The 27233-nt window shown below is 41.9% G+C and overlaps 1 protein-coding gene across 4 annotated transcripts in view; it reads right to left on the bottom strand.

Moving 5' to 3' along the window:
* The window catches only part of AGTR1 (angiotensin II receptor type 1), a 50905-nt gene extending 28718 nt beyond the window's left edge, over window positions 1-22187 (bottom strand). For 3 of the 4 annotated variants that reach the window (XM_045029790.1, XM_045029789.1, XM_045029792.1), the window contains exon 1: window positions 21946-22187. The gene's annotated coding sequence lies outside the window, so the exon portion shown is untranslated. Of the gene's footprint in view, window positions 1-2804; window positions 2917-21945 lie in introns of those variants that run through there. The other variant, XM_045029793.1, reaches the window with a different exon arrangement.
* Window positions 22188-27233: the final 5046 nt, after the last annotated feature.

Below are 27233 nucleotides of genomic sequence, written 5' to 3'. Positions count from 1 at the left end.
TTCCCCAGTGCCTCCTGCATGCTGCGGAACAGCGGGCTGGAGGCGCTGAGAGGGAGTGGAAGGAGTTGATTAATGGGGCTACTGGCGGACGGGAGGCATTGTGGGTGGGAGGGTGGAGCTGGCTGCTAGAGGGTGCTAAGCACCCACTAAGTTTTTTTCCTGGGGTGCTCCAGGGCTGGAGCACCCACAGAGGTGCCTATGTCTAGAAATGAAGCCATTGCCTTGAAAAACAGTGCATCGTCAACACAGGTCACAGCTAATGCATCACTGCATTGGTTCTCCCTTCAACAGAAAGAGTCCAAATGAAAATCTCTGCCCTGATATTCAAAGCCCTCCCCATGATTGGGCCTCACTACCTGAGAAATATTCTTCCCCCCATGGCTGTGACAGCTAAATTCCATTGGAACAATGAAAGTGTTGATCACCGAGGAAAAGATCTTGACTGTGAAAGTCAGAATGTTCAGAGGGCTGAATATACATTATGGAATTTGCTTCTGCAAGAAATAAGGATGACTTTGGAAGTAACTACATTCAGAATGATATACATAACTTATTCCTGTGATTTAGCTTTCCTTCAATAAGTTACACACAAACACTAAACTACTCAAGCTATTTCTCCTACAGGCAGGAGAGGGTGAGAGATTATTATTGTTATTTCTATTTTTATATACTTGGGAGGCACCCAGATGCTATGGTGAAGAGGACCATATAAGTACCTAAAAGAGAGAGCTGAAAGGGTAGATTAAAGTGGATATAGAATTTGCATGCAAAGTTTAACACTCAGGAGCCATTTAAAAAATGGTCAGAAAGAAAGATTGATCAGTATTCCTGATCAATCAACTCTACTTACTGCTGGATGGCACTGCCTCCTGGCGGTTCTGGGGATTAGCTTGGTCAGGCCAACGCCCCTTCCAGTGGCTGCACCCCATCAGTTTCTCCTCTGTAGCCCCACTCTCACGAGCTTCAACTGTCCTCTTCAACGGCTATCAATGGCTATCTTACATGAATTTATCTAATTCTTTTATGAAGCCAGTTGTACTTATGGCCTTCACAACATCCCTAGCAACAAGTTCCACAGTTTGATGGTGTGTTATGTGAAGAAATACTTCCTTATATTTGTGTTAAACCTGCTGCCTATTAATTTCATTAGATGACCCTTGGTTCTTGCATTATGTGAAAGGATAAATAACACTTCTTTATTCACTTCCTCCACACCATTCATGATTTTATAGACCTCTATCATATCCCCACTCAGTTGTGCCTTTTCTGAATTGAACAGTCCCAGTCTTTTTAATCTCTTCTGATACAGAAGCTGTTCCATACCCCTAATCATTTTTATTGTCCTCTCTGTACTTGTTCCAAAGCTAATACATCTTTTTTGAGATGGGGCAACCAGACCCGCACGCAGTATTTAAGGGTTGGGGTACCATGGATTTATATACTGGCATTATGACACTTTCTATTTTATTATCTATCCCTGTCCTAATGGTTCCTAACAATCTGTTAACTTTTTTAACCGCTGCTGCCCATTGAGCAGATGTTTTCAGAGAACTGTCCATTATGACTCCAAGATCTCTTTCTTGAGTGGTAACAGCTAATTTAGAGCCCATCATTTTGTATGTATAGTTGGGATTATGCTTTCCAATGTGCATTACTTTGCAATTATCAACTGAATTTAATCTGCCCTTTTGTTGCCCAGTCATTCACTTTTGTGAGATCCCTTTGTAACTCTTCTCAGTGAGCTTTGGATTTAAGTATCTTAAGTAATTTTATATTATCTGTAAACTTGGCCACCTCACTGTTTACTGCTTTTTCCAAATCATTTAAGAATATGTTGAACAGCACAAGTCCCAGTACATATCCTTGGGGGACCCTGCTATTTACCTCTCTCCACGAAGACTGTTGATGATTTTTTGAGTCTGACTCATAATTTTTGAATGCTTGTGGCTGGCAATATTAAGTATAGAAAGGGGACAAAGGGCAGGGAGCAGGCACACTCCTAGTTAGTGTGGTTGGCAAAGGGACAGTGTTCTAGGAGAAAAATGTTTGAAGCACAGGAACCCAAAAACTGTTTTGGGTGTAGAGAATCCTCTTGTGTGACAGTCTTATTATTTGTCAAAGAAGAGACAATGGAAAGATGAAGCCATCTATCTGGTAGAAGTTTCAAACATATGTTGAGACTTCAGTTTGTATGATATTGGTGGAAGTTATTTTTACATAGGACTAAGGACTGTTCCAAGATTAATAATCTCCAAAGTACCACTTAACTCTCTTTTGTGACTTTGAAATCTTTCATCCTTTGATTTTTTCCCCCCTATATACACTTTTGGTTTTAATTTATTGTAGATCACAGTTGTGACACAAGGAATCCCATTGAGCTCAATCCACCAAGTAATTTTTCAGATATTTAGTCTTTATCCATGTTGAAATCCAAGGGACTTTGTGCATGAGAAAAGACTCTTCACATAAATTAGGGATTGCAAAATTGAGCCTGTGACACTGCATCCCATATTCTTCATCGTGATATTATTACGATAGGAGTATGGCGTAATTATGATGTATTTTAGGCAAGATAGGTCATGTGAGATATCATTGAAAAGGTTATGCTTTACTGAATATGATTATCCTATTTGTATGCATGTATCATTTTTGTGTCTGAAGTTAGGAATACTGACTATGTATCTGTATTTCAAATGTGTTTATACTTGGGGAATACCCACTAGACGAGATGCTTTAATTCTGAAAAGCTGGGTGGGGAACGGCCATTCGAGAACAATAGGCCATAGAAGAAGCTTATCTCCCACCTGGGTAGCCTTCCTGAGGACGCTGCAGATGGCCTCCAAGTCGTGGCTGCTGTGACACTACAGGGACATATGACCAGGTCACCTGGTGCTGGACTCCATCCAGGGATATCAGTATTTTTCCACTGGCTGGCGTGGGAATCAAGCTTTGAAACAAAGGGTTTCTGCCATATGCAAAAGCTGTATAAGGCAGGGGAGTGACATCATCATGGTTCTTCACTGACTCCTGACCCGAAGAGACTCCTGGAAACACCTGAGGAACAAAGACAGAACTGGGAGAAGTGCTGGACCCAGGCCAAAAGGATTTTTAGCCTGTGAATGGAACACCTGGGGATTCCAAGCTGTAAGCAAGTGCAGCTTGCCCCTTAGGAGTCTGCAGCCTGCTGGTACCATCACTTAGGGTGAGAATTTGCTATTCGTATCTGATCTATGTAGTATATTAAGCTTAGTTTGTGGTTTTTGTTTATTTGCTAGGTAATCTGCTTTGATCTGTTTGCTATCCCTTATAATCGCTTAAAATCTATCTTTTGTAGTTAACACATTTGTTTTTACTTTGTTTAAACCAGTGTGTGGGAGTCATAACTCAGGGCAGAAAGCTACTGCGTATTCCTCTCCACAGTGAGGAGGGGCGAATTTCATGAGCTTGCGCTGTACAGTTCCCTGTGCAGAGCAAGATGGTATAATTTTGGATTTACACTCCAGTGGGGGTGCATGCCTGAGTAGCTGGGAAATTGCCTAGCTGGAGCCTTCCCATGTAGGGCTGATCACAGCATCTGCATGTAATTGCAACTGGGTGCAGGGCTGACGGGGGGGTGGGCAAGGGAAAGCGGGTACAAATTACTGGGGCCCGGCAGTCTGGAAGGGGGCCTGGGGCCTGGCTTCATCGGCCCTGTTTAGCTGGTCCGCCCTTGCTGGGGGGCCCGAAAAAAATTTTTCACCAGGGCCCAAACCCGCTCTTGGCAGCCCTGACTGGGTGTGTCCCTTCCTGTATATGTGCTGGAGAAAGTGCAGGCTGGTCACAGCAGTACACTGTAAAGGGAGTCCAGGCTGGTGGGTCAGGGCTCAGTTCCAGGTGGCACCCCTGGGGGAACCCGTCACAGAGCCCATGAGTATTAGAGTCTCTTGGGCTTTCTTTGCTCATGGAAATAAATAATTCTGGTTCTCCAGGATGTAAGGGACTGAAAATATACATAAAGGGCTTCCTACCAGTGCACAGAGTGTGCAAATATTTTCTATATATTTCTGAACTAGAGTTAAAAAAAGTCTATATTTTTAACTCTAGTTCAGAAATTTAAATCTCGTTTAACAGCTCTTTCTGCCTGAGTCATTCCTATAAGAGTAAGAGATTCCTATTCCACAGAAAAGCGGTGCTAGTCTAGTAGAATGTCTGCAGGGAAATGATTTGTAATTGTCTTTATAAAGTTCACTTTTCTTCTAGAGACTCTTGTCCCTTGCACTGGGGAGATTTACCACCCTCAACATTTGTTTTCTATGGATGAGTCGATGATTTAGGAAAATATCTGATAGCTGTTTCTGAATCATGAAGCATATCAAGGCTATTAAATTTGGATTGAAGTCTTATGCACTTCAATCTGGGCCCATGCGCCTTCTCAGCCTGGAGAGAGAAGGAAAAGCTGACAAAACATAGAATTATCCTTCATATTCTCTTGCATTTGCAAAAGCCATAAAAAGGCCTGTCACATGGGGGGAGGGGGGAGTGAAATATGATATGCTGGGAAGGTATACGAGAGGATTCAGGACACCTGGCTTGGGCAAGTCATTTAATCTCTCTGTGCCTCAATTTGTCATCTGTATCATGGGGATAATACTTCTCTACCTCCCAGGGCTGTTGTAAGGATAAATTCATTAATGTCTCTGAAGTGCTCATTTATTATGGTGAGGAATGCCGTAGAAAAGCCTATAAGTAAATCTCTTTAGACACTTGGCACACGTTTTTGATTTACAGTAATTCCAAGAAGAACATAGGTAGTTTATGAGGGGTGCCTGACAATCAGGGGCGGCTCTAGAAATCAGGCTGCCCCAAGCAGCGCGGTGCGCTGCGCCGCCCTTCCCCGGTCCTGCGGCGGGTCCCCTCTTCCCGCGGCTCCGGTTAAGCTCCCGCAGGCATGACTGCGGCAGGTCAACCGGAGCCCGGGACGAGCGGACCTGCCGCAGGCATGACTGCGGCGGGTGCCGTGGTCCCGCGGCTCCGGTTGACCTGCCGCAGGCATGCCTGCGGGAGCTCAACCGGAGCCGCGGGAAGAGGGGACCCGCCGCAGTCATGCCTGCGGCAGGTCCGCCGGCCCAGCCTCCCGCCCTCCCCGGCGGCAGGGGACGCCCCCTACATTTTGCCGCCCTAGGCACCAGCTTGTTTTGCTGGTGCCTAGAGCCGCCCCTGCTGACAATTAACCAAAAATAGGGTTTAGGAAGTCTAAAATTGGGGGATTAGAATATTCCAAAGCATTGTAATATGTAGGTAATATGCATAAGGCAAGAGACCAACATCATTAGCATCCTTATTACTATGGACAGAGATAACATGTCATCACAGAAAGAGAGATCAAAGATATAATCACCTTCTGGGCCAAGTCATTCACTCACACAGGAAAAACTTGTGGGAGAGGAAGAGTCCTGTTGTAACTCCAAGCATTAAACTCTTGGTCCTGATTCTGATCTCATGTATATCATTATGAATTAGGAGTAACTCCAGTGAAATCAATGGAGATACACCCTTATGAAAATGGTGTAAGTGATATAATAAGCAGGCCCTCAAATTTTCTGCGGCAGTCTTGCTTCAATAGGGAAGCCTTTGTCTGCATGAAGAAAGAAGGGGATGTGACTGGCAAACTCTGAAGAGCTCAAGGATCTGTGGGCAAGACTGCAGGGACTTCCTCTACTTGCTGTCAAATTTTGCTTTTTGCCTTTCCTTCCTTCTCCTGTCTTGTAGCTTGGCTTATTCAGGGACCATACTGCCCTTGGCCTTCTCCCTCACAGCTGCACATTTCTCCCCCTCTGCACAGGCAGAAGGTGTTTTTTCCTAGCTAGATCTCAGGTCATCCACATATGACAATGTTCTGTAAGGTACAGGGGCTACCACAAGCACATTACACCTGTCCTCTGCTCTTTAGGCTGGCTTCCCATGGAATGCAAAATCAAGTTCAAGGTCTTGGTCCTTAACTTTGAGACACTCTCTAGGCCCAGAACACGTACAAGTTTGACTAAAGCTCTGGGATTAGGATTGTGGTTGATAATTTCATCCTTTAGGCACAATGCAGCTATTCACAACCAGGGTAAAGCTCATCTATGCAGGAGATAGAGCCCTTGGGGCCAGTCCCAGACAAGAATAAACTCCCACATGAACTCAGGCTCTCAAACCTCTCCACTTTCCATTCACAGCAAAAGGTGTGCAACTTTGAGCTTGCTGATATAAGGCACACAGCATAGTGTACATATAATTAAATAACAAGCACTGCACTGAACACACACTTTTACCCAGGGGAAGAGGATGAGAAAGAGATGAACCATACGTAACAGATGTTAGTTACATTACTTAATGCACTATTAGAATATACTTATGTACTCTGGTGATGAGGGTGGTGTAAGAACCTGGATAGAATAAAATAGCCCCTTCTGCATTGTACTGCAAATGGGGAACTGTTGGGCCTCTCTAGATGGCGTGTCCTTGGCACATCAACATTTGACAGCATCGTGGCTATAAAGTAGGTTTTAGTTTCTTCCTGGTAACAGGAGCAACAGTGCTTACATTTGGTGTGCAGAGCCTCATGGTTTAGAGAGAGACTTTCAAAGATACGGTGCTTGACTGACCTACATGCCTTTGAGAATCTGCACCTACATTCTACCCTTGTTGCTCATTCCTGATGCTGAGGTGTGGTATTTCTACCACGTTAGTCCTTGGCAAGGCCACCTTTCCATGTGGCTTTCTCAAAGTCACCAGGTATGAGCAGTGTTTCAACAATACACTGCTAGAGCCCTGATGTCTTAAAAACCAACCTGTCCTGCAGGGAGGGAGGGAGAATCTTTTATTCTTGGAACTAAGGTGTTACTAGTATTCACCTGCTGGACAAATATAATTTGATGGCTCCAGGATAATAGATTTTCCACTGAAACTTTTCAGATAACAACATTATAGCACATAATGCATCTTCATTTGCAACTAGGAGTAACCTCACCAAAATAAAACCAAACTAACCCGCCTCCACACACAAACTGGGAAGAGAAACAAAGTAACTTCATGTTGGCATACTGCACCCAGGCACCATCCCCCTGAAAATTAAAATCTCCCCACTTTTTAGCCAATGTAAAGAGCCTATATGACCAACTAATCAGCTGTAAAAAGTAGTTATTATACATCATACTTAGAAAGAGAGGGTTTCTCCCATCTACTAAATATAGGATTTACTGACTATGATTTGGTATAATACATAAGAATATTCCTATTTGGTACCAATGAGGTTAAAGTTAAGGCTTCAAACTGAACAAGTAATGTTTGTCTTACTGTTTAAGTCTGAAAGTAAAAACACAGTTTAAGTTCAGATGCACAAAAATAGCTGCTTATGCCCCCCCCCACAACCCAAAACAACTTGTGCTCTTATAACTCAGAGATACATGTTTTCAATGTGTTGTTTTGATTTAGTCTTCAGTAACAGGAGTAGTTATAGGATGCAAGTGTGACTGAGCCACTGGGTGACCCTTGTGTAATTAAGTTAGACATCCTCACAGCAGGGGCAACATCCTAAGACACTATGCTTCAGGAAAGGAGACTTTAAAGAAGGGGAGGATGTTAGAAACAGCCTGAAGGAAAAAAGTTAAAAAAGATTAAAAGCCACAGAATCAGCACTAGTCATAGTCATTATAGTCGATAGACTATAGTCATTATAGTCTCAGAAGGAAACCATAGGTGAGAAGGTAAAATGGTATGGTTAAATGGCAAAAACAGACAAAAAACAACAAACAAACAAACAAACAACAACCCCACCCCACCTACTAACAGAAAACTTCTATCTAATTTTGAATGCAGGGTTGGGTCCTAAGAAGATTAGGTGGATATTTGAAGAACAAATTGCAAAAGATATAGACAAATGATAAGAAATCTTTAAATACAGGTATGTTGGTAATTTTGGGCAAGTCAATGGGACCACTACAGTGCTAAGCGGACAATCAAAGAGGATGAAGAACCAAATTCTGCCACTTCTATGCATGTATAGAGAGAAAAAGTTACCAAAAATAGAGATGATGGAACAATCTGAGAATTTAAATAGATTGCCATTGTACTTTATTTCCTGTGGGGCCTCAAGCATCTTCCACTTTAAAAATTAAATATTCTTCAATTGTAATGAATCGCCAGTAGGGTGAGCAGATAGCAACTGTGAAAAATCAGGATGGGGGTGGGGGGGTAATAGGCACCTATTTAAGACAAAGCCCGGAATATCGGGATTATCCCTATAAAATCCGGGACATCTGGTCACCCTCATCGCCAGTACTGCAAAGGAGATCTGAAAGTAGTGAATGGAGCAGCTGCACTATTAAAAAAAAACAAACTTGTAGTCTGCCATTGTAATACAATATATCATTTCAACATCTATGGGCCAGATCCTGCTTCACCTGAGTAAGGGAGGTAGAATCTGGACTTTAATATATAATAGATCATCAAAACATTTACAGCAAAGATTGGAAGCTGACAATAATACTTAGCATTTTAGGTAGCACTTTATATACTGTATTCGAAGCACATAAGAATGGCCACACTCAGTCAGACCAATGGTCCATCTAGCTCAGTATCTTGTCTTCTGACAGTGGTCGGTGCCAGATGCTTCAGAGGGAATGAACAGAAGAGGGCAATTTATGGAGTGATCCATCTCCTGTCATCTAGTTCAAGCTTCTGGCACTCAGGCCTGGTCTATATTACGCGTTTAAACCAAATTTAGCAGTGTTAAACCGAATTAACCCTGCACCCGTCCACACAACGAAGTCCTTTATATCGATATAAAGGGCTCTTTAAACCGAATTCTGTACTCCTCCCCGATGAGGGGAGCAGCACTGAAATCGGTATTGCCATGTCGGATTAGGGTTAGTGTGGCCGCAATTCGACGGTATTGGCCTCCGGGCGGTATCCCACAGTGCACCATTGTGACCGCTCTGGACAGCGATCTGAACTCGGATGCACTGGCCAGGTAGACAGGAAAAGCCCCGCGAACTTTTGAATTTAATTTCCTGTTGCCCAGCGTGGATCTCTGATCAGCACGGGTGGCGATGCAGTCCCAAATCCAAAAAGAGCTCCAGCATGGACCGTACGGGAGATACTGGATCTGATCGCTGTATGGGGAGACAAATCTGTTCTATCAGAGCTCCGTTACAGAAGACAAAATGACAAAGCATTTGAAAAAATCTCCAGGCTATGATAGACAGAGGCCACAGCAGGGACTCAGCACAGTGCTGCATGAGAAGCGTAACGGAAAGCCAAAGAATCAAATGGACGCTCATGGAGGGAGGGAGGGGAAATTGAGGACTCCAGCTATCCCACAGTCCCTGCAGTCTCTGAAAGCATTTGCATTTTTGGGTGAGCTCCCAATGCCTGAAGGGTCAAAAACATTTTCCCGGGTGTTTCAGGGTGCATGTCGTCAATTTACACCCTTCTCTCTCCCCCTCCCCCCAGAAAGAAAAGGGAAAAAAATCATTTCTCGCCTTTTTTCAATGTCATCCTATGTCTACTGCATGCTGCTGGTAGACGGGGTGCTGCAGCGCTGAACACCAGCATCCCCTTCCCGGTGGGAGATGGTGCAAAATGACTGGTAGCCATCGTCATCATCAGCCCGTGAATGCTCCTGGCTGGCCTCGGTGAAGTTGGCCGGGGGCGCCTGGGTAAAAATGGGAATGACTCCCGGTCATTCCCGGCAGATGGTACAAAAGGCTTGATAACCGTCCTCATCATAGCAGTTGGAGGCTGAGCTCCATCAGCCCCTCCCTTTCATGTCTAAAGAAGATTCTGTACTCCCTGGACTATCATAGCAGCGGGAGACTGCCTCCTCTTCATTTTATCTCACTAAAAACTCAGTGTTTCTTATTCCTGCATTCTTTATTACTTCATCACACAAATGGGGGGACACTGCCTCAGTAGCCCAGGAGGGTTGGGGGAGGAGGGAAGCAATGGGTGGGGTTGTTGCAGGGACACCCCCTAGAATGGCATGCAGCTCATCATTTCTGCGGGATCTCTGGGGCTCTGACCCGGAGCAGCTGTGCTCTCTGGTTCTCTAGTACACTTGCCCCATATTCTAGGCAGGACTGACTCTATTTTTAGACAAAACATAAAGAAGGGAATGACCCGGGGAGTCATTCCCATTTTTGTCCATGCACCCCCGGCAGACCTCAGCGAGGCCAGCCGGGAGCACCCATGACAGCAGCAGACGGTACAAAAGGATTGATAACAGTCATCGCCAATTTCCAATTGCAAACGGTGCAAAATGACTGATAACCATCATCTCATCGCCAATTTACAATGGCAGATGGTGCAATAGGGATGGTAACTGTCTCTGCTACCTTGCAAAGGCAAATGAATGCTGCTCTGTAGCACTGCAGTACCGTGTTTGTCAGCAGCATCCAGTACACATACAGTGACAGTGACAAAAGGCAAAACAGGCTCCATGGTTGCCATGCTATGGTGTCTGCCAGGGCAATCCAGGGAAAAAGGGCGCGAAATGATTGTCTGCTGTTGCTTTCACGGAGGAAGGATTGAGTGACAACATTTACCCAGAATCACCCGCGACACTGTTTTTGCCCCATCATGCATCAACCCAGAATTCCAATGGGCGGGCGAGACTGCGGGAACTATGGGATAGTTACGGGATAGCTATCCACAGTGCAACGCTCCGGAAATCGACGCTAGCCTCGGTACACGGACGCACACCACTGAATGAATGTGCTTAGTGTGGCCTCGTGCACTCGACTTTATACAATCTGTTTTAAAAAAACGGTTTCTGTAAAATCGGAATAATCCCGTAGTGTAGACATACCCTCAGAAGTTTAGGGACACCCAGCGCCTGGTGTGGTATCCCTGACCATTTTGGCTAATAGCCACTGATGGACCTATCCTCCATGAATTCATCTAATTCTTTTTTTTGAACCCAGTTATACATTTTGGCCTTCACAACATCCCTTGGCAACAAGCTCCACAGGTTGACTGTGTGAAGGAGTACTTCCTTGTATTTGTTTTAAACCTGCTGCCTATTCATTTCATTGGCTGATTACTGGTTCTTCTATTATGTGAAGGGGTAAATAACACTTCCTTTTTCAATTTAACCAGACTATCCATGAATTTGTAGACCTCTCTCATATTACCCCTCAGTCATCTGTTTTCTAAGCTGACCAGTCAAAGCCTTTTTAATCTTTCCTCATATGGAAGCTGTATATATCCCTAATAATTTTTGTTGCCCTTCTCTGTAGCTTTTCTAATCTAATCTATCTTTTTTGAGATGGGGCTACCAGAACTGCACACAATATTCAAGGTGTGGGCTTACCTTGAATTTAGATAGATAAGACAGTGGCATTTTGATATTTTTCTATCTCCTTTCTAATGGTTCCTAACATTCTGTTAACTCTCTGAACTGCTGCTGCACATTGAGCAGATGTTTTCAGACAACTATCCAGGGTGACTAAGCACAGTACAGACATTAACAAATGTCATTAGGGATTCTGAAGGTGAAAGACAATTTGGGTGAAAGTGATCACGAAATGATGGATATCATGATTCTAAGGAAAGAAAAGAGTAAGAGCAGCAGACTAAGGAAAACAGATTTTTAAAAAAGCAGACTTTAACAAACTCAGAGAACTGGTAGATAAGGTCCCATTGGAAGAAAACATAGTACCTAGCTTTGAAAAGGGGAACAAAGAGGACCCAGGGAAATATAGACCAGTCAGCCTAACTGTGATACCTGGAAAGATATCCGAACAAATTATTAAACAATCAATTTGTAAGTACCTGGAGGATAATAGGATAATGAGCAATAGTCAGGTTGGTTTGGCATGATTTGTTCTTGAGAAATCAATGCTATTTTCCATCTTTGACAGGGTTACTGGCTGAGTGGATGTGGGGGAGCAATAGTTGTGATATGTCTTGATTATAGTTAGGCTTTTGATACAGTTGCACATTGCATTCTCATAAGCAAACTAGGGTGCGTGCACAACTGGTTGAAAGACCATACTCCAAGAGTCATTATCAGTGGTTGACTGTGAAACTGGGAGGGCATATTTAGTGGGGCCCCACAGGGTCCAGTACTTTTCAATATTTTCATAAGTGACTTGGATAATGAAGTGGAGAGTATGCTTATAAAAATTGCAGATGATACCAAACTGGCCAACTGGGAGGGTTTGTAATAACTTTGGAGGACAGAATTAGAATTCAAACTTCCTTAATAAATTGGAGAACTGGTCTAATTCAATAAGTTGAAATTCAATAAAGACAAATGAAAAGTGGTTCATTTAGGAAGGAAAACTCAAATTCACAACTACAAAATGGGAAATAACTGGCTTGGTAGTAGTACTGCTGAAAAGGATCTAGAGGTTATGGTGGATTACAAAATGAATATGAATCAATGTGATGCAGTTGCAAAAAAGGCCAACAAAAGAATGTAAGAATGGCTATACTGGGTCAGAGCAAATGTCGATCTAGTCCAGTAACCTGTCTTCTGACAGTGGGCAATGCCAGGTGCCCCAGAGGGAATGAACAGAGCACATAATCATCGAGTGATCCATCCCCTGTCACCTATTCCCAACTTCTGGCAAACAGGCTAGGGACACCATTTCTGCCCATCCTGGCTAATAGCCATTGATGGACCTATCCTCCATGAGCTTATCTAGTTCTTTTTTGAACCCTGTTATAGTCTTGGCCTTCACAACATCCTCTGGCAAAGACTGATTGTGAGTTTTGTGAAAAAATACTTCCTTTTGTTTGTTTTAAACCTGCTGCCTATTAATTTCATTTAGTGACCTCTAGTTCTTGTGTTATGAGGAGTAAATAACACTTCCTTATTTTGTCCACAACTGTCATGATTTTATAGACCTCAATCATATCTCCCCTTAGTCATCTCTTTTCCAAGCTGAAAAATCCCAGTTTTATTAATTGCTCCTCATATGGAAGCCATTAATAATTTTCATTGCCCTTATGAACCTTTTTCAATTCCGATAGATCTTTTTTGAGATGGGGAGACCACATCTGCACACAGTATTCAAGATGTGGGCATATAACAGATTTATATAGAGGTGATACGATTTTTCTGTCTTATCTATCCCTTTCTTAATGATTCACAACATTCTGTTTGCTTTTTTGGCTGCCATTGCACATTGAGTTAATGTTTTCAGAGAATTAACCACTGTGATTCCAAGATCTCTTTCTTGAGTGGTAACAGCTAATTTAGACTGTATCATTTTATATGTATAGTTGGGATTATGTTTTCCAATGTGCATTACACTTTGCATTTATCAACATTGAATTTCATCTGCCATTTTGTTGCCCCATCACCCAATTTTGAGAGATCTTTTTGTAGCTCTTTGCAGTTTGCCTGGGACTTAAGTATCTTGAGTCATTTTGTATCATCTGCAAACTTTGCCACCTCACTGTTTACCCCCTTTTCCAGATGATTTATGAATATGTTGAATAGGACTGGTCCCAGTACCGACCCTGGATGACACCACTATTTACCTCTCTCCATTCTGAAAACTAACCATTTATTCCTACCTCTGGACCCCTTTTTTAAAAATTGACGTCACATTAGCTATCCTACAGTCATTTGGTACAAAAGCAGATTTAAATGATAGGTTACAGACTACAGTTAGTAGTTCTTCAATTTCACATTTGAGTTCCTTCAGAACTCTTGGGTGAATACCATCTGGTCCTAGTGACCTATTACTGTTTAGTTTATCAATTTGTTCCAAAACCCCCTCTAATGACACCTCAATCTGGGACAGTTCCTCAGATTTGTCATCTAAAGAATGGCTTAGGTTTGGGAATCTCCCTCACATCCTCAGATGTGAAGACTGATGCAAAGAATTTAGTTTCTCCGCAATGGCCTTATCGTCCTTGAGTGCTCCTTTAGCACCTCGATTATTCAGTGGCCCTACTGGTTGCTTAGCAGGCTTCCTGCTTCTGATGTACTTAAATTTTTTTTTTTGCTATTACTATTGAGTCTTTGGGTAGCTGTTCTTCAAATTGTTTTTTTGGCCTTCCTAATTATATTTTTACACTTCATTTGCCCAAGTTTATGCTCCTTTATATTTTCCTCACTAGGATTTAACTTCCACTTTTTAAAGGATGCCTTTTTGCCTCTCACTGCTTCTTTTACTTTGTGCCTCTCATTGCTTGTCATTCTGGGGCGTATTAACAGGAATGGTGCATGTAAGACATGGGAGCTAATTGTCCTTCTTTACTCAGCACTGGTGAGGCCTCACATGAAGTATTAGGTCTAGTTCTGGGTGCCACATTTTAGGACATATGTGGACAAATTGGAGAGAGTCCAGAGCAAAGCAACAAAAATGAGAAACGGTTTAGAAATCCTGACCTATGAGGAAAGGTTAAAAAAAAACCTGTGCATGTTTAGTCTTGAGAAAAGAAGACTGAGGGGGGGGGACCTCATAAGTCTTCAAAGATATTAAGGGCTGTTATAACAAGGATGGTGATCAATTGTTCTCCATGTCCGTTGAAGATAGGACAAGAAGCAATGGCCTTAATCTGCAGCAAGGGAGGTTTAGATTAGAAAAAACTTTCTAACTATGAGGACAGTTAAGCTGTGGAATAGGCTTCCAAAGGAGTTCATGGAATCCCCATAACTGGAGGTTTTTAAGAACAGGTTGGACAAACACCTGTCGATGATGGTCTAGGTTGACTTGGTCCTGCCACCTTCTCAAGGTCCCTTCAAGCCCTACATTTCTATGAAATCACTCATCACAACATCCCTGTAAGACTGGTGGATAAGTGTTGTAATTCCCATTTTACTGAAGTTGAAGAAACTTGCCTTGGATCATACAGAGAGTAAGTGACAGAGCCAGGATTAGAATTCAGGCCCTCCTGACTCCCTGTCCTGTGTTCATTTCTCCAGCCCTCACAGAGGTCCAGGGCTGTCCCCACCAGAAAGTTCTAATAGCAATCCCAGCAATTATGTTCCAGTGAGCTTTACTTTGGTACCAGGGAAATAGTAGAGAAAATTGATACTAATAGAATTACCTTCTGTGTGAAGGTAGCCTAACTGTATGATAGAAACATTATTCACTATTTTGTTAAAGAAGAGTATGAAGATATTTAGTTAACTTTTTTAAAAAGTTCTCTTATAAGGTGCTTTTAAGAAAATTTGGTAACTGGGTTAGACATGAATGTTGTTGTGATGCTACACCCCATATTCTTCATAGAAATATTGTTATATTAATATGATATAACTAAGATGTTTTATGCAAGATGCGTCATGTAAGGTATCATTGAAAAGGTTATGTTTTACTGAATATGATTATCCTATTCGTATACATGTATCACTTCTGTATCTGAAGTTAGGAATATTGACTATGTAACAATTACAACTGTGGTTACATCTGGGAAACGCCCACCAGACAGTATGCAATTGGCCTAGATGAGCCATTAGGAAAGACAATGGATCTTTGAAGATGTGCATATCTCCCTCCACATTGAGGGAGGGGATGATTTTTATGAGCTTACACTAGGTAGATCTCTGTATAGCGCAAGACAATATAATTTTGGGTCTACACTCGAGAGGGTGTCTGCACTGGAAAGCTGGGCATTCCCCTAGCTGAGCCCTCCCAAAGAGAGCTAATCTCAGACTCTGTGAGATTCTACAGCTGGGTGTGTTCCTGTCTGTGTGTGTGCTGGAAAGGGACTTGAGAGCCTATCACAGAGTAAGGGAAACCCAGGCTGGTAGGACAGGTGAGCTTAGTGGGACCCCAGCACATCCATTGGCACCCCAAAAAGGGGGTCCAATCCATCACACTTGTCATGGGTTAAAACTGATTAAGACAAAGAAAGCAAAGAATAGGAGTAAATGACATGGAAAAATAGTTAATAGTGGAGAGGTGCACCTCCGTGCAGGAGTAGAATAGCACTTCTAAAATACCCGTTGATACCCACTCAGTGCATGCAGCTAAATGGAGCAGGAGCATGGGTATAGACAATACAATGTATTCCGTAGGAGAGAGGAACCAGGCGCTGTTGTGGGTAACTGCTGCTAGGGAATGGAGGGTAGCAGACTCTCTCTTGTTCTCTCTCCACTCCAGGACCTCGTAGAGGAACTTGCCTCTTTGTGTCCAGCTCCTCTCATGCTTACACGAGGGGCTGTAACTGAAAACTCAGAGCAGAGAGAACATTGAACAGCTGCCAGAGACAGCAGACCCACCCTCAACCCTTCAGGTAACAGGAGCATAGGTGAGAGGATAGTGGAAAAGGAAGCCCCTCAGGAGAGAAAGAGATAGGGAGAAAAGAAGGAGACAAGTGGAAGAATAATGGGGAGATAAATTCAAGGACAGAGCGAAAGAGAAAGGGGAACTTCAGGGGAAAGGGTTGTTAGCCCTTATAAAGGCAGATTATGTGGTATGTATGTTATTTAGGCAACAGTGTTCAGGGTGATTGCTCATCTTTCAAGACGACAAGCTTGCCAGGAGAGAGCAAAACTAGAACAAGGGCCAGCTGGAGGATATTGCCAATAGAAAAACATTTTATCTGACTTCACTAGAAAATGTTCTTTTTTCCTTGCCTAAGCCCGCCAACATGAAAGGAAAGTTGTTATGCAGAAGTTTCCAGGAATGTTTCCCCAGCTTTACATAGGTCTGTCTGAGGTAGAAATGCTGAGGCACAGTACTCCATTCAGTATACACCTCTACGTTTTGGGCAAGGTTAAAGTGGAGTGAGAAATCTGTTCTATTTGGGATCTCGTACTGCACCCATCACAGTGGTGTCTAAGCACAGTGGTGTCATTAGCCAGCAATCTTTCAGCCACTGGGAAATGTGTATGTTCTGAGAGGTAAGGAGCAGGGGAGTAGAGGTACCCACCCTCACTTTTCTATCAGGAAGTCTCCCCTCAAGGGAGTCTATAATCAGACATTGGTAATATACATTATTTCTGTGGCCTTGTATCTAACAGTTATTTCCTAAAAGGCACCAGCGAGAGCATCTTCCCTTCACGTTCCGCCTTGTCACCCTACATCTTAGGGTGCCTGACTTTAGCACATTTCTTCAGATATTGCCAGTGCTGCCTTCTGCTGCTATTTGATTTTTCTCTCTCTCCCACAATCATGCCACTAACTGGTGCCTTGTTTTATTGATGTGAGGTTGTCTTCAATTGTTACTCCTTTTCTACCCTACAGGAGATGTGCTAAGGAATAATGATACCAGATAACACCACAAATGATAACCAAGCATGCTAGCCAATATTTGTACACAGTTGATACATGTCGTACCAGGATAGTTCTGCTATCTCACAGATACCATATGGAATGAAGATTGCAAGAGGTGATTAGGAGAGTAAACCTGTAATAGTTTGAGGAGGCGGCACAAAAGTGAATAGAAAGATCACACTTTGTTGACCATCCTGTTTTCCACTTTTAGTTATGATTCACTTGAAAACCCAAAGTCATTTTAGCTTGGTCCATCATTTATCTAAAAGATAAGTCTGTAAATGATTAAACTAACCATTTAGTTTCATAGGCATTTTTGTTGTGAGCAATCACAGTTGCTATGATTTATAGTAAAAACAACCTCCCAAGACTGCTGGCTAAAAAAGGTCCAAAACAAAGTACCAGGAACTATATATTTTATGATGTCTAAAGTATTCTTATTATCCATTGAGTCCCCCAAAGTGTTCAAAATAATGCAGATTCTTCTTAGTGTGAAGACATGGGCTAAGCACCTTTATCAAATACTATTTTTTTGCCAAAATATATTTTGCAAAGTACAAAAGTTAGAAGCAGCAGAACAACAGGGATTAGAGAAAGGTGTTCAATATTTCAGATCAGGTACCTACAAAGAAAGGAAAGAAGCATGAGCATTTTTATGTATCTCTGTCTACTTTTAATTTTTCTTTAGAAGCTGTGATTTGCTACTGAATATTTGACTGAAGAGTGCACAGCTGTATTGGATGAGAAAGATAGTGTGGTGCGAGATACTTTTACACATGCTCTTTTAGGTAGTGGTGTTTTCAGAGTGCCTGCTCTGTAAGTGGTACATGTAAATGGAAATGATATTGGGGGAGGTAAATCTGTTGATGTCATTTAAACTGAAAGAAAATGTGTCTAACAAAAGCTTGCCCTGATCCGATACCTTGCTCTACACCTTGTGGAGTGTGGAAGTATGTTAAAGTCATAAGCGGAACCAGGAAATTAAAATGATGCCATGTTTAGTAACTTTGTTATATGCCTGCAGCTTCTACTATGTTCAATAGGAGTTGTACATATGAAACCATGGACAGGAATTGATCCTTTATGAAGTTCACTGGGGAAGAGAAGGAGATGGAATTGTTAGGCACATAGCAGTGTGTCTAAAATTCAGAAAGCACTATAGGTTTTACATAACAGCTCAGATGCTGTAAAATGTGAGGAATTATAGTCGAGAGCAGTTTCTTATTCTCCTTGTACTGCTTGGCATCTCGTTGGGGTCATACAGGGAGGTGGTTGCAGTCTGAGCACTGCAGGAGAATACCGATCATGACAGAGGAGCTTTGTGCTGGCAAGGAGTTTGGCTGCTTTATTTCCACATGGGAAAAATATGTTCCAGAAATGTCCTGAAGAAAATGGAGGGTTAGTTAGTACTTGAATGCATGACTGTGAATGTTTGGTCTAGTATCCATACATGAGGCTCTCCTTTCTCACTAGTGAGAGTTGTTTAATTGGTGCTCTGTGCCTGGAGCTTGTAATTTATATCATTTTTTTTAAACAATGGCATTCCCATATTTGTGTAGTTAATGTGACCGATGGTACGGAAGCACAGGGGATTGCCAGAGAGATTGGTAATACTGAAATAAGAGATTTGATTTTTAAATATTTATTTCATTACAAAATATGGTACTTAAAAATGATTACAGTACAGAAAACTTATGCAGTGGGCCCAAATAAATGCAGTGCTTTCCCACCATCTGAAATGAAATTGTCAAGAATTTAAAGTATCATTCTACTCTGAATATTAATACACTCTGAACATTTTCTGCTCCAGAGAGCAGCTCTCTTTATGTATTCACAATATCCGCTTAATTTACTGAGTAAAATAAATATTTCCTACCTCTTACACTTGATAGCTCTGGAGATCCCATACAGCACCAGGAGACTGAAATGGAATCGATTCTGGCTCATGCATTATCAGCAGAATTGTTAATTAAATTCAGATTAAGGAGACTCTAGTGGTGTTAATCCATGACCCAGAAAAAAAAAATCCATTTGACTTTCAGATCCCAGGCTGAGTTTTGATGGCTGGTAGCCTTCAAAACGAGCTTTTAACTGAACAGATTTTATCTGAAAGTTGTTGAGAGGCAATAAATATGTAACACCATGATGCCAATTTCAGTCAGTTCTCATAGTAGATCAGCACTTTAAAAGAATAGATTATCTAGCCCAAGAAGAGAGTTTTATACATCAGTTATGCTGTAGACTTCAAGAGGGAAAAAAAAATCACCTTTAGGTCTGCAAATACAGTACAATATTTCAGCGGTGTAATTAAAGTGTAAATTGGACTCTACTTCCACAATCTGTCTCTCTGCCTCTTTCTTTTACACACTTACAATAGTGGCAAAAAGGAAGCTACTAGGCAGACATTATTATTAGTTCGCAGATAAAATGTAGAAATTGAACTACTTTTTTGTCTTACATTGGGAGATTAATTAACAATATCTAGAGTGGTGATGTAACCTGACAAGACACCGTGTTCCTCCTTTCTGCAATGCTGTGGTACTAACACCACTGCCTGTCATGATTGTCATAGAAACAGATAGCTTCCTATTACCATGGGTTGGTATGGCATGTGCAAATTGCAAAGGGCTGTTGCCAGGCTAGAAGATAGGACATGTCACCCCCCTCAGAACAACGGGACCAATTCTCTTTTCCCCTTCTCTAGTGTAAATCAGGAATTAACTCAATTTCAGTCAACAAAATGCACAACAATTATGCCCACTATTTTCAAATCTCAAGATGAACATTGTTCCCCGTACAACAAGCAGTAAAGGGGCAAATTAGCTTCCCACTCTTAGCAAGTACATCAGGAAGTACTCAAGGGACGTATTCCTGACTTAACATTGCTGTGAGAATGTGGTTCAGGGTTTGTAGAGATGAAAAATATACAACAAATGCTCATTTCCAGCTGGAGAATTATACCAGTAAAAGATTGTTTTAAAAGATTATGAGGTCAGTAAAACAAAAAGGATCATCCTAATCAAGAGTGTGAAAGGTTTGTCTAATCATAAAATGCTGCTGCCAGAGCACTTTAACATCACCACATTAATTACCTGCTTTAGGCCATATTCAACCCCCCTTATTCAGGCAGATCCTATTGACTTTAATTCTAATCCACAGCATTGTTGTGTTCACACAGCTATGTTAAAGGGAGTGGTGATTTACCATCAAGAATATACAGACTGAATTTGGAGAGGTTTCATTACTTCCAGCAATTACAAGTGACAGGTTCACCAAGTTTATTTACTAAACTTCCCCATGTTATGGCAATTGGTTTTAAAAATACAATATGGTTACGCTCCCAATACCTGTGGAAATTCAAAATGAACTGCAAACTGTTATGGTTTGAATCCTGCCATTCATTCCAATTAATTCTCTATTAATTTCAGAAGAGTTGCACAGGTGTAACAAAGCATAATTTGACTCTGCAAGTTGATTACTTGTAAATACTGTGAACCAATTGGTGATTTATCCAGTTGCTTTGCTGGCACCAATGGGTTTGCTCAGATCTTGAGATATTCCAGGATGCATGTCTCTGTAAATAACATATCATAGATTTTTACAAGCATTGTACCTCATACATTTAAGGTCTGCAGTCACTTAAATATTAAATGTTAAAATATAGAAACCTCCTGTTGCTGTATTTTTCTCCACACGTTCAGAAAACATGGAATGAAATTTGGTTATGCAGAGAGAAAGTTACAGAATCTAGACCAAACCAATATCTGACATTAATAGCGAAAGCTGCATTTCCAACCCTTTAGAATGTTCAGTCTGGATTTGTAATAAAAGTAAACAGAAGAGATTGCACCATTGTCATCTCTGGTGCCTTTCATGGAGTTACACCAGGGCTCCATATGGTCTGTTATGAATAGCCTGAATAATCTCCTGAGTCAGAGGGGTCACTGCTCTAAGTTCCATCACTTTTGGTAAGTGGCATCTTTACTCTGTCTTGGAACTGTTGACAAGACATTAGAGAGCATCCACATGACATGGCTGTGAGTTTGCAAGCTGGACTTATCTAGCTATCTACAAAATAAAGATAAGTATGTGGCATGGTTTCAATAAATTGGCCTTGATGCAACTGTACTATCTTCATGCTGGGGTCTGCTTGTAGATGATTGCATTTTGGCAAGGGAAAAGGGATTCCACTTCCAACTTTATATAAACAAAGTATAAATTTATCATAAAACTATGTAACAGATTGGAAACCATGGATACATTTTTTTCATTAGGCAACTGGACATTTTTTTTCCTGTGAAAATAAGAGTAAATTAAAATAATCTGAACCAATACTCCTCTGATGAAAATGAAACAAAAACACCTTCCAAGGGAAAATCCAATGCCCAACAAATACGAATTAACTCCCTCAAATATACTGTAAACTTATTTTCCTGCAATTCTGTCCTATCAATTAACTTTAAAAGCAACTGAACCACGACACAATGGAGAATAGTGTAGTGCTCTCATAAAGCAAATGCAAAAAACCTTAAACTTTTCACTGATGTCTATAAAGTAGCCCCCGCAGTGCTTGAGTGGCAGATGGCCCTGATGTGGGGAGAGAAAGGAAAACCACAAGGGCTGTTACTACCTGAAGTACTGACAGACTTAGAATTACTGCCCCCTCCTCGGTGCTGCTAAAGTGCACGCGCCCCGCCGCCCTCAGTACAGTCTATGCATGAAGCCCCCGCTGAAAAAAACTTACAAGGCAGCAGGAACTTGCAGGCTGGTGCGCGCCCCGCGTGGCGAGCTGGCGGTGCAATGGCAAAGCCGGGAGGTCCCGCCCGGGCTCTGTGCGCGCTGGCTGGGGCGAGCAGCTCAGCCCTGGGCGAGCCAGGCTCCTCCGGATCTTCCCCCCCTCTGCTAGGAGCAGCCGCCGCCAGCCCGTCCCCTGTCACGCGCTTGTATCCCTTTGCGGCTCGGACCCCCAAGATTTATAGCAAGAGGCGTTGCTGCGCAGCCGGGTCCCGCTCGTCTCTCACTCCCCCGGTTCCTCTCCCTCCCGGGAGACCCCCTGTGACCTCTGCCCCTCCCACTTCCCCCCACGCATGAGTGGAGCCTAGAGACTCCCCCGAATCCATCAGCCCCCTTCCTCTCCTCCGGTTGCTGCCGCTTGACCCCCTCCCCCGCCGGGTGCAGCTTGCATCCAGAGTCGGGCAGGGCTGCGTTGTCTGCCTCTTCACACGGGGCTTGTCTGTCTACCTTTTCATTACACGCCCGGAGCAGGGAACTTTTCGTTCCTCCTCCAGAACTTGGCCCAGTGGGAGGCGAATCGAGGGGACCGAACGAGCTGAAACTTTGCTCTGCAGCGGCTGGGCTGCTCTGTTCCCGATATTCCCCTCTCGGGTGTTCAGCTGTTTGATCGCAACTTGCGTGCTTTGGAAGGGGAAGGCACACGGACATGTAGTTGTGCTGAGGACTGAATAAAATAAAGGCGACCTTGTGCATAGGTTTCCTGCTCCCCGTGCCATGAGTACAGAAGAGCTCAGTGGCGTATATTTCACACCCTAAAACAGCGTCCAATAGACATGCTGCTCGGCAGCCCGAGGGAAAAAAGTTATTTTAAAGGGGGGGCTCAACTCCACCATAAATGCGAATCGGGTAGTTTGTGTGGGGCTAATACATGCATGATGTGTGTGTGGAGGCGGGGGGGGGGGGAGAGTTGGGTTTTTCAGTCTCTACGGTGCATGCTGGATGAAGAGGCATATACATTTCCAGTTTGCATAGAGTTGTAGGCATCTCCAGAGCCATGTGGCAAAACATTAACAGCGATCTGAAAATTAATAATATACAGTAAATCAGTCAAACTTTACTGCTTGCAGCTGAATACCCAAACAAAGGTGAAAGAAAGAGACAGGGAAGCAGCCACTTTACATCAGGTAGGAAAATATGCTCACCAAATGGGCACACACTGAAGGTCAGTGCCAGACAAGGAATTTTTATTTATCTTAAGTCTGATCTCAGTTAGCTTGAAATAGAGAAAGTTCACAAGCAGGCTTTCTAAGACCCTCATGATGTTGCTGGATCAGCACAGGATTTTCTAAATATGCTATTAGGAATGTGTTTAAGTGCCATCATCCACCGTCAAAAATATAGATCCCTCTGTGAAGGGTGATGGGTGCTGATATGATGCCATACTGCAAAAAAGGCTGATCTCTAAATGTCTGTTGGCCAAGGTGAATTGTGAAAGCCCCCTAATGAGGATGACCTTGCTATGCAGGATAGTAAAACTCAGCTCACTGAGCGTTGGTGTATTTTCATGGTGTCCAGAAGCGGTTGGAACCATGGAAATACATTACTATGCCATACCACAAAAGAAAAAAAAGCAAATCAGGAGGAAAAATTCCAATTCTATATGCTGACATTGGCTGGAATAACATATGTTCTTCAGCATCTGCATATGTGTATTCGATAGGGATTTGTCTGGCTACAGGTTTTTTTAAACATCTGCTAGCTAAACCAGAGATTCAAATAAGAAATATAGAACTTGGAAGCATGACATGAACTTAAACTCTTTAAAGGAGTTTCTTATTGCTCTTAGCAATGAATGAAATACCTGGAGACACAAATACATCCCTGGACACAGTGTTGTCCTAATATTGTTCAAGTTATGTAAAGAAAAGGTATTTTTCCACCAGAATAATACTGTGAAATTTCTAAAGGAGAGAAGCATCTCTGTGCATGAATAAAATGACTAATGTATAACAATATCAGACCACATTTAAAAGCTCCATAGTTCTGTGATTAGCAATTTAGGCACAATTTTCCTTTATTTTAAAATCCCATGTGTTCAGTAACACACTAGAGTGCTTATCCAAAGTGCATTCTGAGGTTTCAGTAATTATGGAAGGTGTTATATGTCAGCAAAATGGGAGGCATGTCATACAGGCTTTTTTGACAATGATAGAGCAATTTGACTTTGCCATGTGTTAAACGAGCAGTGTTGTAGCAAGCCCACATGACTTTGCACAGTCCAAAAACCATGTGTCCCAGACAGTGCATATCTGGCTGAAATTGCCTGCCCCTCAAAGAAATGTAGGGCTGGAAGGGCCCATGAGAAGTCATCAAGTCCAGCCCCCTGTACTGAAGGAGGAACAAGTAAACCTAGACCGTTACCAACAGGTATTTGTCCAACTTGTTCTTAAAAACCTCCAATGATGGGAATTCCACAAACTCCTTTGGAAGCCTGTTCCAAAGCTTAACTATCCTTATAGATAGAAATTTATTTCTAATATCTAATCTATTACTTCTTGTACTACTTTCAGTGGACATGGAGAACAATTGATCACAGTTCCCTTCATATCAGCCCATAACATATTTGAAGACTGTTGTCAGGTCCCACCTTAGTCAGCTTTTCTCAAGACTAAACATGCCAATTTTTCCTCAGAGGTCAGGCTTTCTAAACCTTTATCATTTTTGTTGCTCTCCTCTGGATTCTCTCCAGTTGTCCACATTTTTCCTAAGGTCTGGCACATAGACACAGTACTCCAGTTGAGGCCTCACTAGTGCCAAGTAGAGTGTATATCTTATATTGTTTTAGCAGTGTAACTAAACAATTTATGTGTGTGCTCAGAGTTTCCAAGACAGGAAATGCAAGCCAACGTGGATGGTAGCAGTGTTCTGGCTTTTTTTTGCACTAGCAGCAAATTCCTGCATTTTTTTCTTTAAGTCCCAAGTTTGCATTTTAATAATAATACAAGATGTTGAATAATCAGGCTACATTGAAATTTATTTAACAGAGATTATTAGTCAAAGATCAATATAGAAAGAAAGGTTATGCATGCCAAGTCAGTGTGGAGAAGTGACTTTCCAGCTTGATTCATTCCCAGCTAACACCCAGCAACTCTTCCTCGAATATATCATGCATGTTTACAGCAAAATAGACAAAGAAAATGACTCATCTTTTCATGGTATCTGGTTTACCTAACTGATAACTGAAAGACACCTGTAATAAAGTCATTATGACAAAAACATCTGTAAGAAGTTCCTACTAAGCTCAATGCATCTCCCAATAGATCATTATCAATCACAGAAAACCGCTTCCTCACATCAGTCACATGTAGGCCCTTTCTGACCATGTGGACACAATTCTTAAGGATCAGAAAGATGACATCCAGTGTATCACTGATAACAAGCCAAGATTCAGTTTAAATTAGGGCTGTTGATTAATTGCAGTTAACTCACGTGATTAACTCAAAAAAATTAATCGCGATTAATCACATTTTAATCACACTGTTAAACAATAGAATACCAATTGAAATTTATTAAATATTTTTTGATGTTTTCTACATTTTCAAATATATTGATTTCAATTACAACACAGAATATAAAGTGTACAGTGCTTACTTTATATTATTATTTTAATACAAATATTTGTACTGTAAAAATGATAAAAGAAATAGTGTTATTCAGTTCGCCTCATATGAGTACTGTAGTGCAATCTCTTTATTGTGACAGTGCAAATTACAAATGTAGATTTTTTTTGAGCCAACAAGTCCACTCAGTCCTACTTCTTGTTTAGCCAATTGCTAAGAAAAACAAGTTTGTTTACATTTACGGGAGATATGCTGCCCACTTCTTCTTTACAATGCCACCTGAAAGTGAGAACAGGTGTTCACATGGCACTTTTGTAGTCAGCATTACAAGGAATTTACATGCCAGATATGCTAAACCTTCATATGCCCTTTCATGCTTTGACCACCATTCCAGAGGACATGCTTCCATTCTGATGACACTTGTTAAAAAATAACGTGTTAAATATTTTGTGACTGAACTCCTCAGGGAGAATTGTATGTGTCCTTCTGTTTTACCTGCATTCTGCCATATATTCAATGTTATAGGAATCTCGGATGATGACCCAGCACATGTTGTTCATTTTAAGAACACTTTTACTGCAGATTTGACAAAATGCAAAGAAGGTACGAATGTGAGATTTCTAAAGATAGCTACAGTACTTGACCCAAGGTTTAAGAATCTGAAGAGTCCTTCCAAAATATGAGAGGGACGAGGTGTGGAACATGCTTTCAGAAGTTTTAAAAGAGCAACACTCCGATGCAGAAACTACAGAACTCAGACCACCAAAAAAGAAAATCAACCTCCTGCTGGGTGCATCTGACTGAGATGATGATCCAAAGCAGTTGGACTACACTGCTTTGGATCATTATTGAGCAGACTTTGTCATCAACATGGACGCGTGTCCTCTGGAATGGTGGTTAAAGCATGAAGGTACATATGAATCTTTAGTGCATCTGACATATAAATACCTTGCGATACCGGCTAGAACAGTGCCATGGGAACACCTGTTCTCACTTTCAGGTGACATTGTAAACAAGAAGTGGGCAGCATTATCTCCTGCAAATGTAAACAACCTTGTTTGTCTTAGGGTACGTCTATACTTACCTGCCAGGTCGATGCGTAGCGTTCGACTTCTCGGAGTTCGAACTATCGTGTCTAATCTAGACGCGATAGTTCGAACTCCGAACGCGCTCCCATCGACTCCGGAACTCCACCACCGCGAACGGCAGTGGCGGAGTCGACGGGGGAGCCGCGGACTTCGATCCCGCGGCGTCTGGATGGGTGAGTACTTCGAACTAAGGTAGTTTGAGTTCAGCTACGCTATTTGCGTAGCTGAACTTGCGTACCTTAGTTCGACACCCACCCCTTAGTGTAGACCAGGCCTTAGCAATTGGCTGAACAAGAAGTAGGAGTGAGTGGACTTGTAGGCTCTAAAGTTTTATATTGTTTTGTTTTTGAATGCAGTTATTTTTTGTACATAATTCTACATTTGTAAGTTCAACTTTCAGGATAAAGAGATTGCACTACAGTACTTGTATTAGGTGCATTGAAAAATACTATTTCTTTTGTTTTTACAGCGTAAATGTTTGTAATAAAAATGAATATAAAGTGAGCACTGTACACTTTGTATTCTGTGTTGTATTTGAAAATGTAGGAAAAAAATCCAAAAATATTTAAATAAATGGTATTCTATTATTA

This window comes from Mauremys mutica, chromosome 9 (genome assembly GCF_020497125.1).
Source record: "Mauremys mutica isolate MM-2020 ecotype Southern chromosome 9, ASM2049712v1, whole genome shotgun sequence".
Classification (NCBI taxonomy): Eukaryota; Metazoa; Chordata; order Testudines; family Geoemydidae; genus Mauremys; species Mauremys mutica.
This window is presented reverse-complemented; position numbering and strand designations above follow the sequence as displayed.